Raw genomic sequence first — 15866 nt, 5'->3', positions numbered from 1 at the left:
CTCGACTTGTCCACTAGTTTGAGGATGGAAGGTTGTGCTGAAGCGAATGTTGGTGCCCATGGCCTTCTGGAAGGAGTCCCAGAACTTAGAAGTAAAGATGCTTCCATGATCTGAAGATATCAATTGCGTAATGCCGTGCAAGGAGACAATCCTGGAGGTGTATAGCTCCGCTAGCTGAGCTGCTGTGATAGATTCCTTGATTGGAAGGAAATGAGCCACTTTAGTAAGCTTGTCGATGACAACGAAGATAGCATCATTTCCACGTTTGGACTTGGGAAATCCAGAGACGAGGTCCATTTCAATATGGTCAAACTTCCATTCTGGAATAGCAAGAGGTTGAAGGAGACCAGCTGGCCTTTGGTGTTCTGCGTTCACCCTTCTGCATACATCACATTCATTCGTGAATTGAGCAATTTCTCGCTTTATTCGAGTCCACCAATATGACTGCTTGAGGTCATGGTACATCTTCGTACTTCTAGGATGAATGGATAGAAGGGAATTGTGAGCCTCGTTCATAATGACTTTCCTTATATTGCCTTTAGGAACCACAATTCGATCCTCGAAGAATAGAGTGTCTTTGTCATCAAGGCAACAGCACTTGTACTTGGGTTGGCTCTTGGCAATCCCATTTTTCACCTTCTTCACCATGGCATCAAGAAGTTGTGCCTCACGAATTTGATCTTCCAAAGTAGGAGAGACTTGGAGGTTGGCAAGGAAGCCTTGAGGAACAACTTGGAGACTAAGTTTGCGGAAAGCTTCACAAAGGTCTGGTTGGAAGGGCTTGAGAATTAAGCTGTTGCAGTAAGCCTTCCTGCTCAAAGCATCTGCAATGGCATTGGCCTTGCCTGGAGTATATTCGATACTCGGGTTGTATTCTTGAATCATTTCGACCCAACGAGTCTGCCTGAGGTTGAGGTTGGGCTAAGTGAAGATGTACTTGAGGCTCTTATGATCAGTGAAGATGTCCACTTTCCTTCCCAACAAGAGATATCTCCACGTTAATAATGCATGGACAACTGCCGCCTCTATTGGAAAAGGCAGTGCCTAGGAGGCGCTTAGGCACGCCTAGGCGCTAGGCAAGGGCCAAACGCCTCGCCTAGGGCATAAATGGAGATCTATGCAGGGCAAGCAAGGAATTGCCTACCCAAGCAAGAAATCATGCCACATACTGCACTGATGTGCCAAATGGGTCATATTCCAATGGCAGTAGATGGTAATTAACTTATTTATATGCCCTAAACTAATATCAACACCCATATAATAATCACAAATACACTACGAGTAAAAACTATATTACCGCTAAGGCCACGCCTAGGGTGCTTAGGCACCGCCTAGGCACTAGGCGAAGGCCAACCGCCTCGCTTACGCCTACCGCTTTTTCCAACCTTGATCACGGAACGTCCTTCTTCTTGTCATTTTGGCAACCCTTAATGATCGTAGTTATCAAGAAACGGCAATGTCAGCAGCCTCAGTTTTTCCCCGCTATCCTATTTCTTGGACGAGTACGGATCTTTTCCTGTCCGCTTGAAAATAATGTGGTTTCGACCTTTGTGTCTCACTACATGATTGCCGAATGCGTCCTCGCCTCTGAGCTAGTACAGGTTGCTACCTGGCTAAGCTAGCCCTTGGTGTAGCGCTGTTTACACCAACTTTTCCACACATTTATTCATCCTTGTGCACATCGTCACAACATGCTAGATCGTAGAACCAGAGATCCCATGAAATTTGTGTGCTTAAGTAGGCATGCATATTGTGTGACTAGCAGTGATATGTGACATTGATTGTGTGTGAATGGATTGTTGTTGTGTGTTTTTGTTTAGTTGATTTTTCTTTTGCTTCTTCCTTTTTGGGCCCCGGTGTTACATTATTTTCCCCTATAAAGAGTTGCTCATCAACTGACATCGGACTCTAAGAAGTAATAAGTATTTCAAATATTTGGAAGAAGCTCAGCTAAACATTATGGCCTTCTTAGTCAACCACATGATATAAGGAATATCTGCTCAGAATGCCAATTATGTCTTGGGTTGATTATCCGCATCAATTCTACAGCAGTAATGTTCCAGCCAGCAGAAAGACAAGTCAGATGCAATACCAACGGTATACTTTTCAGTCAAAGGTATGGATCATAGGCAATGTTTTGGCTCAGCAATCAATGATACTTGAAATATGTTGTACTCCAAGAGGAAGTCAGGATGTGATATGTTCAAGGAAGACAGTCAAACAAAGTTTCTCATGGAAATAATCAGCCGCAAAATATTACGGAATTGTGCATGGATTTCAGTCTGCATATCAGTATGAAGTTTTGGACATAAGAAACCCAACATTATTCCACATGCTATCAGAAGAAATTTATGTGGCAAGGCTCCTCAAATTTTTCCTCAGCATGATATGTGAAAAATTTCCGGCCCAGGGTAACTGGTCTTTCTCAACAAGATACCTCGGTAAAAGCTTATGATAGACGGAAATGAATTTTCTCAACAAGCAAACCCGAGGGGAAGCTTCTCAAGTACAGAACTCAAGTTTCTCCAGCACAATAATCCGACCAAGCTTCGTGTGTAAGTTATCGAGATTTCTTCTGCATGCTACCTAGACAAAAGCCTCGAGCAGAATCTAAGAGTCTTCCTCAGCAAGCTACTTGGATGGCTTCCCTTGTAAGCCACCCAGTCCATGTCAGTACCATACTATGCACCGTCCTCAGAGATTACATGATGAGTTTGCAGTATATGGTAGTACCTCTCAAGGATCAAATGTGCAATAATTTTGCCAGAGGAACAATTTAGTCAAAACATATGCCTGCCGCAATAATATGGTATTCAGTTGCATACGATTATTATATATATGGTACGCATGTATCCCAGGTCAGATCGGTCACTTATACGGGATACGACACTGATCCAATAGATATACCTAAGGAAGCAATGAGCTCCGTATAGCTACAAACCCCGAGTATATGTCATATATGTGCGAACACAGGTCAGAAAATAAGCAGAAGGAATAATGCCAACAATATTGCACTAGCCACAGTCAGGGTCATACGAAGAATCAAGGACATGTGTGGCCAAGTTATTTCAGTAAGGTATCCTGACAAAGAAAATCATGACCATTAAAGGGTGAGACCGACAACAAAGGTATGATGATTTTGCACGACCATCAGGGTCCGGATACCCCAAGTCAGTTGGAGGCCATAATTCCATATGGATCCACACAGACATACATCTTCAATGGCCTACTCTATTTACAAGGATTTTCATATCCCACTGACCTGCTTGACATGGTTAGTGTGGAATATCCAAGACTGTTCTGTCAGATCCAATATTCCTTTGCAACCTCAACAGTTTGACCTCAGCGGCAATGTTAAACCATACCACCGCGTATTTCCAAAAATGGGTATACCGATAAAATGAGAAAGTCAAAAGCCGAATAATCAGCTTTGACTCAGTGTACTCGCCGACGAAATCAAGTACCTGGTCAGTCTGTCAGGAAAAGCATTTGTCCGTCAGCCCCTGTTGGGCAAAGTCTCCAAATGTAAATGTCTGGGGTATGACATAACTATAACTCCATACACTGTTATATTGCTCCTGACAAAAGGCAGTTAGATCTTTGGTACATATCTCATGCTCGAGCCAAAGAAATAAATCAAAATCAGTACCGCCTTTGAGCAGTCAGACCCCGTCAGAAGATGGCCATGATTAATTCTAAGTATTTATTGAACCCAGAAGGCTTGCATTTATTTGCAGCAACCCCATGACAGAAATAAAAAGGTTTTCATGACCAAAAAGAAATTTATGATCAGATCCATCGGACATCACCGCAGATATGATAAAATCAACGTCAGCAAAAGGATTTGGTATATGAGCAAAGGCCCATCAAAATTTGGGAAAAGCCACCCCAGAGCAAGGTAAGTTGATCATCTAAAATTCTTGGGGGAACAATAAATAAAGGAAAAAGGATGCCCGAGTTGGAAATGGTATCATCAAGTCATACTTGTTCCCAGAGCAACTAAATCTCGAGGATGAGATTTCTTTAAGGGGGAAGAGTTGTAACAGCCTGGATTTTGGCCCTTTTCTTTTTCCTTTTGATTTATTTGTTTTTGCTCTGTTTTTCTTTTTGGAGTGATTCTGTGGCCTTGCCACCTGGGAAATCATCCTCTTTTTCCTTCCCAAGTGGCTCATCATTCTCAAAACCCTGCCAAGATCTTGTCACATCACTGCTTGACCAAACCCTAAATTCTTTTTCTCAGGAATATTCCTTTTTCTATTAAAGGAATAACCCTGTCTGCCCTAGGTTGTGAAGCAACCTTTATTTCCATCACTCCTAAAATTCCCAAATTATTCTCATAAATTGTTTGGGTCATATCTTTCTCTAATATGGCAAAATATTTCATTTGTCATGTTTATCATCTTGCTCAAATAATTCATTTCCTATTCTGCCCTAAATGGTAGAATGTGAAGCAAGTGCCATTTATCTTTTCCCAATTGACCTCAAACTCCTTGGACACCTTTCTCTGTCCATATCATTGCCACATGCCAAAATGCAACCTCATTTTCCTAGTAATTATTTAATTATGATTTTCCAAAGTTCATGTCTGAGGGAACTAGTTGTGAAGGAAGTACAAGCTAGGCATATCCAAATGAGTTTCCATTTTGCATGATCCCTCATATCATCATATAATAGCCCTCCACCAAAGTAGAGTTCATGTTATGCCTCCATGTGAGCTCATCTTCAATTCTTTGATTCTGCCCAAACTTTCAGCTTGTGAAGCAAGTATACTTTATCTTGATCCATTATGGCTGCCAATTTTTCTAGGCCTTCTATTATCCATATAACCTACCTCAACCCATTTTGGGCATGTTTCATCAAGCCACTTTTCCTCTAGAATTTTTGCAAGTTTCTGGTCAGCAAGGATGTTTGTGAAGAAAGTACCATTTTGGTGAATCCAATTGGTATGAAACTTATACGGCATCTTTATATGATCAAATCATGAAGCCTTGCCAAACTTGAGCTCAAGTGGCGACCCCATTTGAGTGCACCATCCTGATCAAGTTTCTGGACCATTTTGGTTAGTTGCAAAGCAACTATGATTTATCTTGAGCCAATTCTTCTCCAAGTTACCAGGATGAAAGTCCTTCTTTACCTCAACCTCGCAGACAAATCCATTGGATCCAAAACCCTTCCTGTTGATCACTAGTGCTCACCCAAGTTTACTGTAGTAAACTTCAGAGGGTTCTCACTGTTTAACTAGAACACTTTTAACCGAACTACCACCGTAGTTGAGACCTACCCTGGATGAACTACCCACTAGACAACATGTCCAAGCCCATCTCCCCGGCTACATGCCAGTGCACGCGGTGGCCGCGTTAATGGCAAGCCTGTGGGCACGCTCTGCTACCGTTGGCCACGCCCAGGATGGATTCTTGCTTGGGCCCCACTCCCCCTCGTCGTCTTAGCGTGCGTGAGCATGTCCATTGTCTTCCTCTCATCGTTGCCGATCAACTGGACCCCGCTCCCCCTCCGGCAGCTTCCTCACCGACGCAAGCCGCCGCGTGCCCATGAGCGCACAGTGGCATTTTGGCGCGGTTCTTCACCGTCTTCTTCCTCCCTGCGCCCCCTTGGCCTCCTCCGTCCCATGAGCATGCCCGCTGCTCCTCTCCATCATCTACCCCCCGAGTTCATGCGTGTGGGCACGTGTCCGCGGCGACGCCAGCTCGGCCTCCTCGCCCCGCGGCTATATAAGCCCGTCCCGGGTGCTTTTCTCCTCACTAGAAACCTCACTCCACTCTGAGAACCCCGCCTAGCCATCCCCTCGAGCCCAAGGAGCTCTCTGGAGTCTCCATCGCCGCCATGGCCGCCGCCCCCCTCCGGCATAAATCCGAGGGAGTCGAGCTCTCTCCCTCCGTTATAGCATCACCAGAGGCCTCCTCATCCACGCTAGATCCACCCTAGTGCCCCATTCCTTCTCCGGTGGCCTCCGGCCACGAGTTCGCCGGAGCCCGTAGAGCCCCGTCCGCCCTAGCCAAAGCTGCTCTCTCTCTGGTGCACCTCGGCAAGAGTGAAGGGCCCAGGCAGGAGCGCCTCGTCGCCCTGAACTCGTCGGTAGGCGGAGCGTCAATTGAGACCCTCTGTGGCGCCGGGAATCGCCGCCTGACGCCGGCGACCTCCCTCTGTCTCGCGGGCGAGCGCGATGGAGAAGGAGACGACCGGGTCGCCCTTTCAGCTGGCCGTAGGCCCCACGGACCCCACCTGGCAGCCGCACAGCCGTTGACCCCACCCCTGGCCACGTGGTAAGTGGAAGCGTATTCCACTAGATACGTCTTCCTTTGCCCTTAAACGTATTTTTGCTTTACTTCTAACAGAAATGTGTTTTCTCTTAAGGAAGGCGTATTTCCCTCTGTTGCGGCCAAGAATACGCTTTCCTATTCTGAAAGTGTATTGTCTGAAATACATTTTCTGTTTTTCAGTCCAGGGACATGTTTGTGGAGAAATATTTACAGATTAGTCCCTGAACTTTGTCGGGCTATATCGTTTTACTCCCAAATCCAAATGAGGTGAATCCAAAGCCCACTTCTTTGTTTCGTCGAGCCCATTCTATTGGTATCATTTTCACCATGTTTCGACATTCTGAAAATGACCATTTTTCCCTTGAGCTTAATCAGCCCCCTCCGAGAATGAACGTTTTCCGGCGATCATTTCCGCGAGTTTCTCACACTTTGTCCCAGTGATTTCTTCCACCCCAGGCAAGCCACACCCTCCATTTGCATGATTGCAATGTAGTGACATGGCTTAAATTATTTGAACTTGTTTAAAATATTGCTTTAGCTACATGACTTTGTGCATGGCAATTTCTCACAGTTGTATTTTGATTATTGTTATTGCTATGATATTTTCATGATGATCTAGGACTTATATTTTGCAGCTTATGTGGTTGACATGCTGCCTTTGGATTATTAGTGGTTAGTATGATTATTTTCATGATGATATCTGTTAATATATTTTGGAGTATTACTTTGGATATCATGCTGCCTTTGGATTATTAGTGGTTAGTATGATTATTTTCATGACGATATCTGTTAATATATTTTGGAGTATTACTTTGGATATCATGCTGCCTTTGGATTATTAGTGGTTAGTATGATTATTTTCATGATGATATGTGTTAATATATTTTGGAGTATTACTTTGGATGTCATGCTGCCTTTGGATTATTAGTGGTTAGTATGATTATTTTCATGATGATACCTGTTATTATATTTTGGAGTATTAGTTTGGGTATCATGCTGCCTTTGGATTATTAGTGGTTAGTATGATTATTTTCATGATGCTAGTTGATGTTCTATTGCTTGGAGTATTATTTTCGGAAACGATGTTTACATGTGGATCTTAGCCAAATAGCTTTATTCTTGTTATTGGAGTAGTAGGAGTATTGTTTTCGGATTCATCATGACAGTAGTGTTGTGCTACCCTTGGGGTATTTTGAGATGATGATATTATGTTTGGATTATTTGTTGGATATTGCTATGAATTGGATTATAGTTTGATAGTTGATATTGGAGTATCAGTTACCACAGTTATATTTTCAGGGATAAATTCCGTCATTAAGTTGGTCAGGTGCCGCCAAACCGGGCTTTCTCCAGTGCATCCACATTTGCCTTTCTGCAGTCTGCCGCCAACTCGAGGTCATGAGTGGGGTAGTTCTTTTCGTTGGGCTTTGACTGGCGAGAGGTGTAGGCCACAACTTTCTTCTCTTGCATTAACACAGCACCGAGACCTTGCAGGGAGGCATCACAGAAATCTTCGAATGGTTTGGATTCATCAGGAGGAGTCAAAACAGGAGCTGTAACTAGCTTCTCTTTCACGGTGTTGAAAGCCACATCACATTCAGGCGTCCAGACATACTTGACATGTTTCTTGAGGAGGTTGGAAAGAGGCTTTGCAATCTTAGAGAAATTCTCAACGAATATTCGACAATAGCTTGCAAGCCCAAGAAAACTGCGGAGCTGCTTCACATTCTGAGGAGGCTCCCAATTCACAATTGCAGAAACCTTCTCGGGATTAACAGCAATGCCCTTGGCGGAAATGATATGTCCAAGGTAGAGAACCTCATCAAGCCAGAACTCACACTTGGAAAACTCCGCATAGAATTGATGTTCTCTGAGTTTGTCGAGTACCAATCTCAAATGCTTGGCATGATCCTCCTTATTCTTGGAAAAGACCAAAATATCATCGAGATACACCAGGATGAAATCATTTGTGTAAGGGTTGAAGATGAAGTTCATCATGCGAGAGAACGTTGGAGGAGCATTGACAAGGCCAAAAGACATGTCAGTATATTCATAAGAACCATAGCTTGTTCTGAAAGCTGTCTTGGGGATATCTTGTTCACGAATGCGAATCTGATGATAACCCATACGGAGGTCAAGCTTGGAGAAAACTCGAGCACCCTTAAGTTGCTCAAAAAGCTCATTGATGTTGGGAAGTGGGTACTTGTTCTTTATTGTCTTCTTGTTCAATGGGCGGTAGTCGACACAAAGTCGGTCCGTGCCATCCTTCTTCTGCACAGAAAGAACACCACACCCCCATGGAGAAGAACTCGGTCTGATTAGACCCAGATGCTCTTGTTCATCGAGCTGTTTCTTCAATTCCTTTGGTCCAAGCTTGTAAGGACGTTTGCAAACAGGTTCCGTGCCAGGCTCAAGATCGATAACGAATTCAACTGGCCGGTGAGGAGGCATTCCCGGAAGCTCTTCTGGAAAGACGTCTTGATATTCACAAACGACTGGAATCTGAGAGATGGCATTCAACTCTCCCTTCTCATTGAGAGAAAACAACTGAATGGTTTCATCACGAGCGGCATAGATGATCACTTCCTTAGAAGAGTGTGTCAATTGAATTTCTCTAGCAGCACAATCAAGCAGAGCCTTGTGCTTAGAAAGCCAGTCCATCTCGAGAATTAGATCAATATCAGAGTCGCCAAGAACAATTGGAGAAGATAGAAATTTGTAGTCGCCCATCTTGATAGAAACATCCGGGACGCAATTATTAGCTGACATTTGCTTACCTGGGGACGCAATTGATAAAGTTCTAGGCAATTCTTGATAACCCTACTCATACTTTGATGCAAAAGGTTTTGAAATGAAACAATGCAATGCACCAGTATCAAATAAGACTTTAGCAGGAATGGAGTTAACTAGAAGGTTACCCATGATCACTTCTGAAGAATCCTCTGCCTGAGCTGCGTTCATCATGTTGACCTTAGCATGCTTGGGATTATGCTTGACCACTGCATTGCTGGCAGATCTCACGGGAGGAGGAGGCGGAAGGCGCCTTTGATTGAAGCATTTGTTTGCATAGTGCCCTTTCTGCTGACACTTGTTGCAAGTAACCTCTGAGAGCGGACGGTGATAAGGAGCACTTGACCTTGGAGTATGAGTCTGCGCTTTGCTCTGATAGCCTGGGTTGCGTGGGTGGGAAGATCCATTACCACCTTTACTCTTCTGCTGGTAAGACTGACGAAACGGAGGAGGAGGAGGCAACTAGAACTTCTGTTGCTTAGCGGCCACTTGAGTTGAAGAGGATTGAGCTGCATCCCTGACTCTCTTCTTAGAAGCATCACACGAGCTGAGCAACCTCTTTCTTTAGTGCCATGTTGTAGAATTCATCATACTTAGTCGGCTCAAGAAGCACGAGAGCTGATTGCAAATCTTCTCTGAGGCCACCTCTGAATTGATAAATCATGCTCTTTTCATCAGGGACGTCTTGTTTAGCGAAGCGAGCGAGCCTCTGAAACAGGATATTGTATTAGTAAATAGACATGCTGCCTTGCTTGAGATTGCGGAACTCCTCGCGCTTACTCTTAGCAACACTTTGTGGAATGTGGTGAGCTTTAAAGTCTTGATGGAAATCATCCCAGGTAATCACACGACCTCCTCTGGAATCTCTGTATTGTTGATACCACTCAGCAGCTTGGTCTTTGAGTTGAAACGAAGAAAACTTGACAAAATCCTCAGGCCTGACATTGCTACACTCAAAATGTTTGCAGATATCCATGAGCCAGTCGTCGGCGTCTGTGGCCTCGACACAGTTACTAAAGGAGTTCGGCTGGTTTGCGAGGAATTGATTGAGGGTAGCAAACTGAGGCTGAATGTTGCCTTGGCCTTGATTTCCTTGGTTGCCTTGCCCTTGGTTGCGCTCTTGCAAGAGTTGCAAAAGCATCTGAGTGTTGGTGTTGGTGGCTACCATGACAGCTTGCCATGCCTCCAGAGGTGGAGGTGGTGGCGGAGGGTTCGACTGTTCCCCATCATTGCGGTCCAGATTCAGACGCGTTGGAGGAGCCATCCTGAAGAGGTTGACATCCGTTAGCATCTTGAAAGACATATATTCAAGCTGAATCAATAGATCAAAATTGCAACATAAAGCCTTAACATTTGAACAAGAATGAACGAATGAATTCCAAACTAAATCATCACACTTCCATAAAGTTGAGAAACCACTTGGATAAAGGTAGATAAATAAATCAACAAGGTACGGATATGAACGAATAATTAGTAAGGATTACCCAATCACAAACCAAGTATCTGCCGGAAGAAATACTAGAGCTACATGAATTCCCACCTATAAAACTCCCGAAACTTTATGGTTATGCAATCAGGTGTTGGGGATACAAGGGAAACATAATACCTCACCCAAAACTAGCAAATCCTACATCCAGCTGTATCCATCCTTCAACACATAACCAAGAAACCTTCGGAAATCATTTACCTCAACCTTCGAAAAGCATCCGTTATACGAGTTATGGCAATACTCCTGAACTCCCACCCCAGTACTGGGTGGCGTCGAGGTTATCTCACCAACAATTGCATAAAAGAGATTTTCGATGTCGGCGAACTCAGGTTTTCCAGAACTGCAACGATAAAATTGTGACGAAAACACCTCGGAGCTCAACTCCCTGGGACACTGCCACAACCCCTAAATGTCAGGAGGCACCAAGAACAATGTTCTCATCACAAAACCATCAGAACGATTCCAAGATACCCGCATGATCCTAAAAAAATCGTGAAATTTGAGGAGAGAAGAGTCAAAACTCTACGTCAGGGGGCCTCACCAGAGCGACGAAGGGATAGAGGAGTAAAAAGAATCCTACTCTCCGATATATATAATCCTAAGACTCCAAACATTTCCTTCTAGACTCAACAACGTCAGCGATTCGATCAAGCAGGGGGCTCCTAAGTCGAGGAAGGCTCTGATTACCAACTTGTAACACCCACAATGCGGCTATATCTCCAACTTGTCGGGGCACAACATAGAGGCATAGCTGCATGGTAGGCATGTCGCAAGAGGGGTAATCTTTACACATCCCATGTACTGAATAAGAATGGGATAAAGAGTTGGCTTACAATCGCCACTTCACATAATACTTAAATATATCATACATCATCCAGAAGACAATCAAGGTTCGACTACGGAACCAAAATAAAGAGAGGCAACCCCAAATGCTAGATCCCCGATCGCCCCAACTGGGCTCCGCTACTGATCATCCGGAAAAGAAACATAGAAACGGCCCGAATCCTCGTCGAACTCCCACTTGAGTTCGGTAGCGTCCCCTGCACTGGCATCATCGGCACCTGCATCTATTTGGAAGTATCTGTGAGTCATGGGGACTCAGCAATCTCACACCCGCGAGATCAAGACTATTTAAGCTTAAGGGGTAGGAAAAGGTAGTGAGGTGGAGCTGCAGCAAGCACTAGCATATATGGTGGCTAACTTACGCAAAAGAGAGCGAGAAGAGAAGCAAAGCACGGTCGAGAAGCTAATATTGATCAAGAAGTGATCCTGAAGCTACTTACGTTCAAGCATAACACGAGACCGTGTTCTCTTCCCGGACCCCGCCGAAAAGAGACCATCACGGCTACACACGCGGTTGATACATTTTAATTAAGTTAAGTGTCAGGTTCTCTACAACCGGATATTAACAAATTCCCATCTGCCCATAACCGCAGGCACGGATTTCGAAAGTTCAAAACCCTGCAGGGGTGTCCCAACTTAGCCCATCACAAGCTCTCACGGTCAACGAAGGATATTCCTTCTCGCGGCAAGACCCGATCAGTCTCGGAATCCCGGTTACAAGACATTTCGACAATGGTAAAACAAGACCAGCAAAGCCGCCCGATGTGCCGACAAATCCCGATAGGAGTCGCACGTATCTCGTTCTCAGGGCACACCGGATGAGCACTCCGTACAACTAAAACCAACCCTCGAGTTTCCCCGAGGTGGTGCTGCAAAGGACTCTAGTTCGGACCAACACTCAGAGGAGCACTGGCCCGGGGGGGTTTAAAATAAAGATGACCCTTGGGTCTGCAAAACCCAAGGGAAGGTATATGGTGGTAGGTAGGCAAATGGTAAACCAAGGTTGGGCCTTGCTGGAGGAGTTTTATTCAAGGAAAAACTGTCAAGGGGTTCCCATAACACCCAACCGCGTAAGGAACGCAATATCAAGGAACATAACACCGGTATGACGGAAACTAGGGCGGCAAGAGTGGAACAAAACACCAGGCATAACAAGATATAATAAAGCGGTAACATATAGATGCATTAAAGTAAACAAGATATAATAATGATATCCCAACAATATCCATGTTCCAACATGGAACAAACTTCATCTTCACCTGCAACTAGGAACGCTATAAGAGGGGCTGAGCAAAGCGGTAACATAACCAAACAACGGTTTGCTAGGAAAGGTGGGTTAGAGGCTTGACATGGCAATATGGGAGGCATTATATAGCAAGTGGTAGGTATCGCGGCACAGCAATAGAGCGAACAACTAGCAAGAAAAGATAGAAGTGATTTCTAGGGTATGGTCATCTTGCCTGCAATGTTCTCAGAGTTGACGAAAGCTTGATCCTCGTTAGCGTACTCAACAGGTTCCTCAATCACATACACGTCTCCTGGATCTACCCGAAGCAAGAACACAAGCAAAGGACCAACAATCAATCACGGTGCAATGCACAAACAACATATGGGTTTATTAAATCCAGGTCTATTCAGGATTGTCTAGCTTGGTGCTTTGAGTATATCCACCAGTGTAAGGCTTCAAAGAGACCAATAGTGCTGCTGAAATTGGATTTTACTAAAGCCTTTGACACTATTGAGCATGATGCCATTCTTAGAATCTTAAGATACAAGGGTTTCAATGAAAAATGGATCTCCTGGATGCAAACTATTTTGTCTTCTGGCTCTTCTTCTGTGCTTCTTAATGGTGTTCCTGGTAACCATTTTAAATGTAAGAGAGGAGTCAGGCAAGGAGACCCAATGTCACCTCTTCTTTTTGTCCTTGCCGCTGACCTGCTTCAGTCTGTTGTCAATGACATGTGCAGTAAAGGAATTCTGACTTTGCCAATCCCTTCCAACAGCCAGGATTACCCCATTGTTCAGTATGCTGATGATACACTAATTGTGTTGCCTGCTATTGATCACCAACTGCTTGCTCTTAAAGACATGCTTGATGTCTTTGCTGTGACAACAGGATTATCTGTGAATTTTACAAAATCCCTTATGGTGCCTATGAACTTGTCATCTGATGAAGCTAACAGGTTGGCCTCAATTCTTGGCTGTAGCATAGGAACCATGCCTTTTACTTACTTGGGTCTACCCATGGGGACTACAAGGCCCTCAATCCAAGACCTCATGCCCCTTGTGCATAGGATTGAAAGAAGATTGTCTGCCACTTCATGTTTTCTGAATCAAGGTAGCAGGTTGCAGTTGCTCCACTCTGTTCTAACATCAATGCCTATATACTTCCTGTGCACACTAGTCATCCCAGCTGGAATTTTGAAGCAAATTGAAAGGATTCAGAGACAATGTCTATGGAGAGGAAACTCTGATACTCCGAGACAATCTCTGGCCGCCTGGGACTTGGTATGCTTACCAAAAAACAAAGGGGGTCTTGGTGTGCTTAATCTCAGGGTGCAGAATGAGGCCTTGCTTATGAAGTTCTTGCACAAATTTTATAATCATCATGACATCCCCTGGGTTGGCCTTATTTGGAATGCCTACTATGCCAACTCTGTCCCTCATACTACCACGCTCTGTGGATCTTTTTGGTGGCGTGATGTGTTTAAATTGGTTGACAAATATTGTCAGATGGCTACTCCAGCGTTGGGTGATGGCAGGTCCATTCTCTTTTGGTCTGACAGATGGATGGTTGAGCTTAAGGGTTCCTGTCTCAGTGAAAAATTTCCCAGGCTCTTCTCCTTTGTTATTGATGAGCAACTTTCAGTGTCTGATGTGCTTTCCCAGGAGTTTTTATCAAATTTGCATTTGCCTATCTCTACACAGGCCTTTGCTGAGCTTGAATGTCTTCAACAGCTGACTCATGATTATTCTTGCTCTGCAACTCATGACGCATGGATTTGGCCTTTTCATAAGGGTTGTTTCAGACCCAAATCCTTCTATGTGTATGAGCATCAGCATATTGTTGTTGATCCAATCTTCCAATGGATTTGGAAATCTTCATGTACACTGAAAATCAAAATGTTTGGTTGGTTACTGCTGAGAGATCGTTTAAACACCAGAGACATGCTACTCAGAAGGCATTGTCATGTGGAAGATCATACTTGTGTCCTATGTCCATATCTGATCCATGAAGATCGTGCACATCTGTTCTTCTCTTGTAATTTTAGCATTAGAGTCTGGAATTACTTGCAGATTATCTGGGACCCACAGCCTGGGATGACAACTTACAACATGGCAGTAAAGGCTAGGAAGGATTTTGGGCATTCTTTCTTCACTGAAGTGGTCTTTACAGCAGCTTGGAACATTTGGATCTTGAGGAATGGCAAGGTTTTCAGGAATGAGACACCTTCTTTCAGAGCATGGAGGCATAACTTCATCCATGACATAACCCTTCTTTCTCATAGGATAAAATGTAAATACAAGGATAGCCTTCTAACTTGGATCTCTAACCTTCCTTAGGTAGTGTTTTTCTTTGCCCTGCTTGGGTTGTAACTTTGTAAGTATTTCTCTCTTCCTCTTTTCTCTTCTTGTATGTACTTGTAATAGGACTTTGTTCTTTGTTGTTTTCAATAAAGAGCTGTGAGGCTGTTGCCTTGCAGTACATATTCAAAAAAAAACATGATGCAAAACATGGCATGACATGCGGAATGTGATATGCAATGCATATGCATGCTTCGTAAGGGAAATATTGAACCAGGAATCAACTTGGAAAACCAAGCATGCTGCTGGAAAGATGAGATGATTTCGGTCGAAATCGATATAAAGATCACCGGAATCGGATGCACGGTTTGCAAATGGCAAGCAATACAAGAATGGCATAATTCTGCGATTAACAGCACGATGCCATCTAGAATGCAACAAGAAACATATCATAGCAAACAAAGACATGGAATGAATCTACTAAATGCATAGAATAAAAGTCCCTTACTGATCATGAGCCAAAAAGGCACAGAAGATATGACAGCACCCATCTAAACATAGCAAGTTTTATAAACAGATTCAGACTTAGCAGAAAACTGAGCATGGCATAAACAGAGTTATGAAGGCATCTTTGCAAGCTCAAATCACTCACCACAAGGCATTGCATGACAAGATAAGCATAGAATCAGCAAGAATACATGTTCATGAAGCTAACCATGGCAAGGGCAAGTTCAAAGCATGCATGGATCAACTACAACAACCATGGCAAAATTGATTAACATGTAAACAATCTGCCAGGAACATTTTATAGCAAAACTAGAGCAATATTAAGACATGCTAGGTCACTCCATAATTTCAAACAGGGGAATGGATGGATAGAGCATAACCATATGCCCAAATCATCCTTACTGAAGCAACTCAATACAAGCATGTATCTCACT

The sequence above is a fragment of the Triticum urartu genome, chromosome 3 (assembly GCF_003073215.2).
Source record: "Triticum urartu cultivar G1812 chromosome 3, Tu2.1, whole genome shotgun sequence".
NCBI classification, from domain to species: domain Eukaryota; kingdom Viridiplantae; phylum Streptophyta; class Magnoliopsida; order Poales; family Poaceae; genus Triticum; species Triticum urartu.
This window is presented reverse-complemented; position numbering follows the sequence as displayed.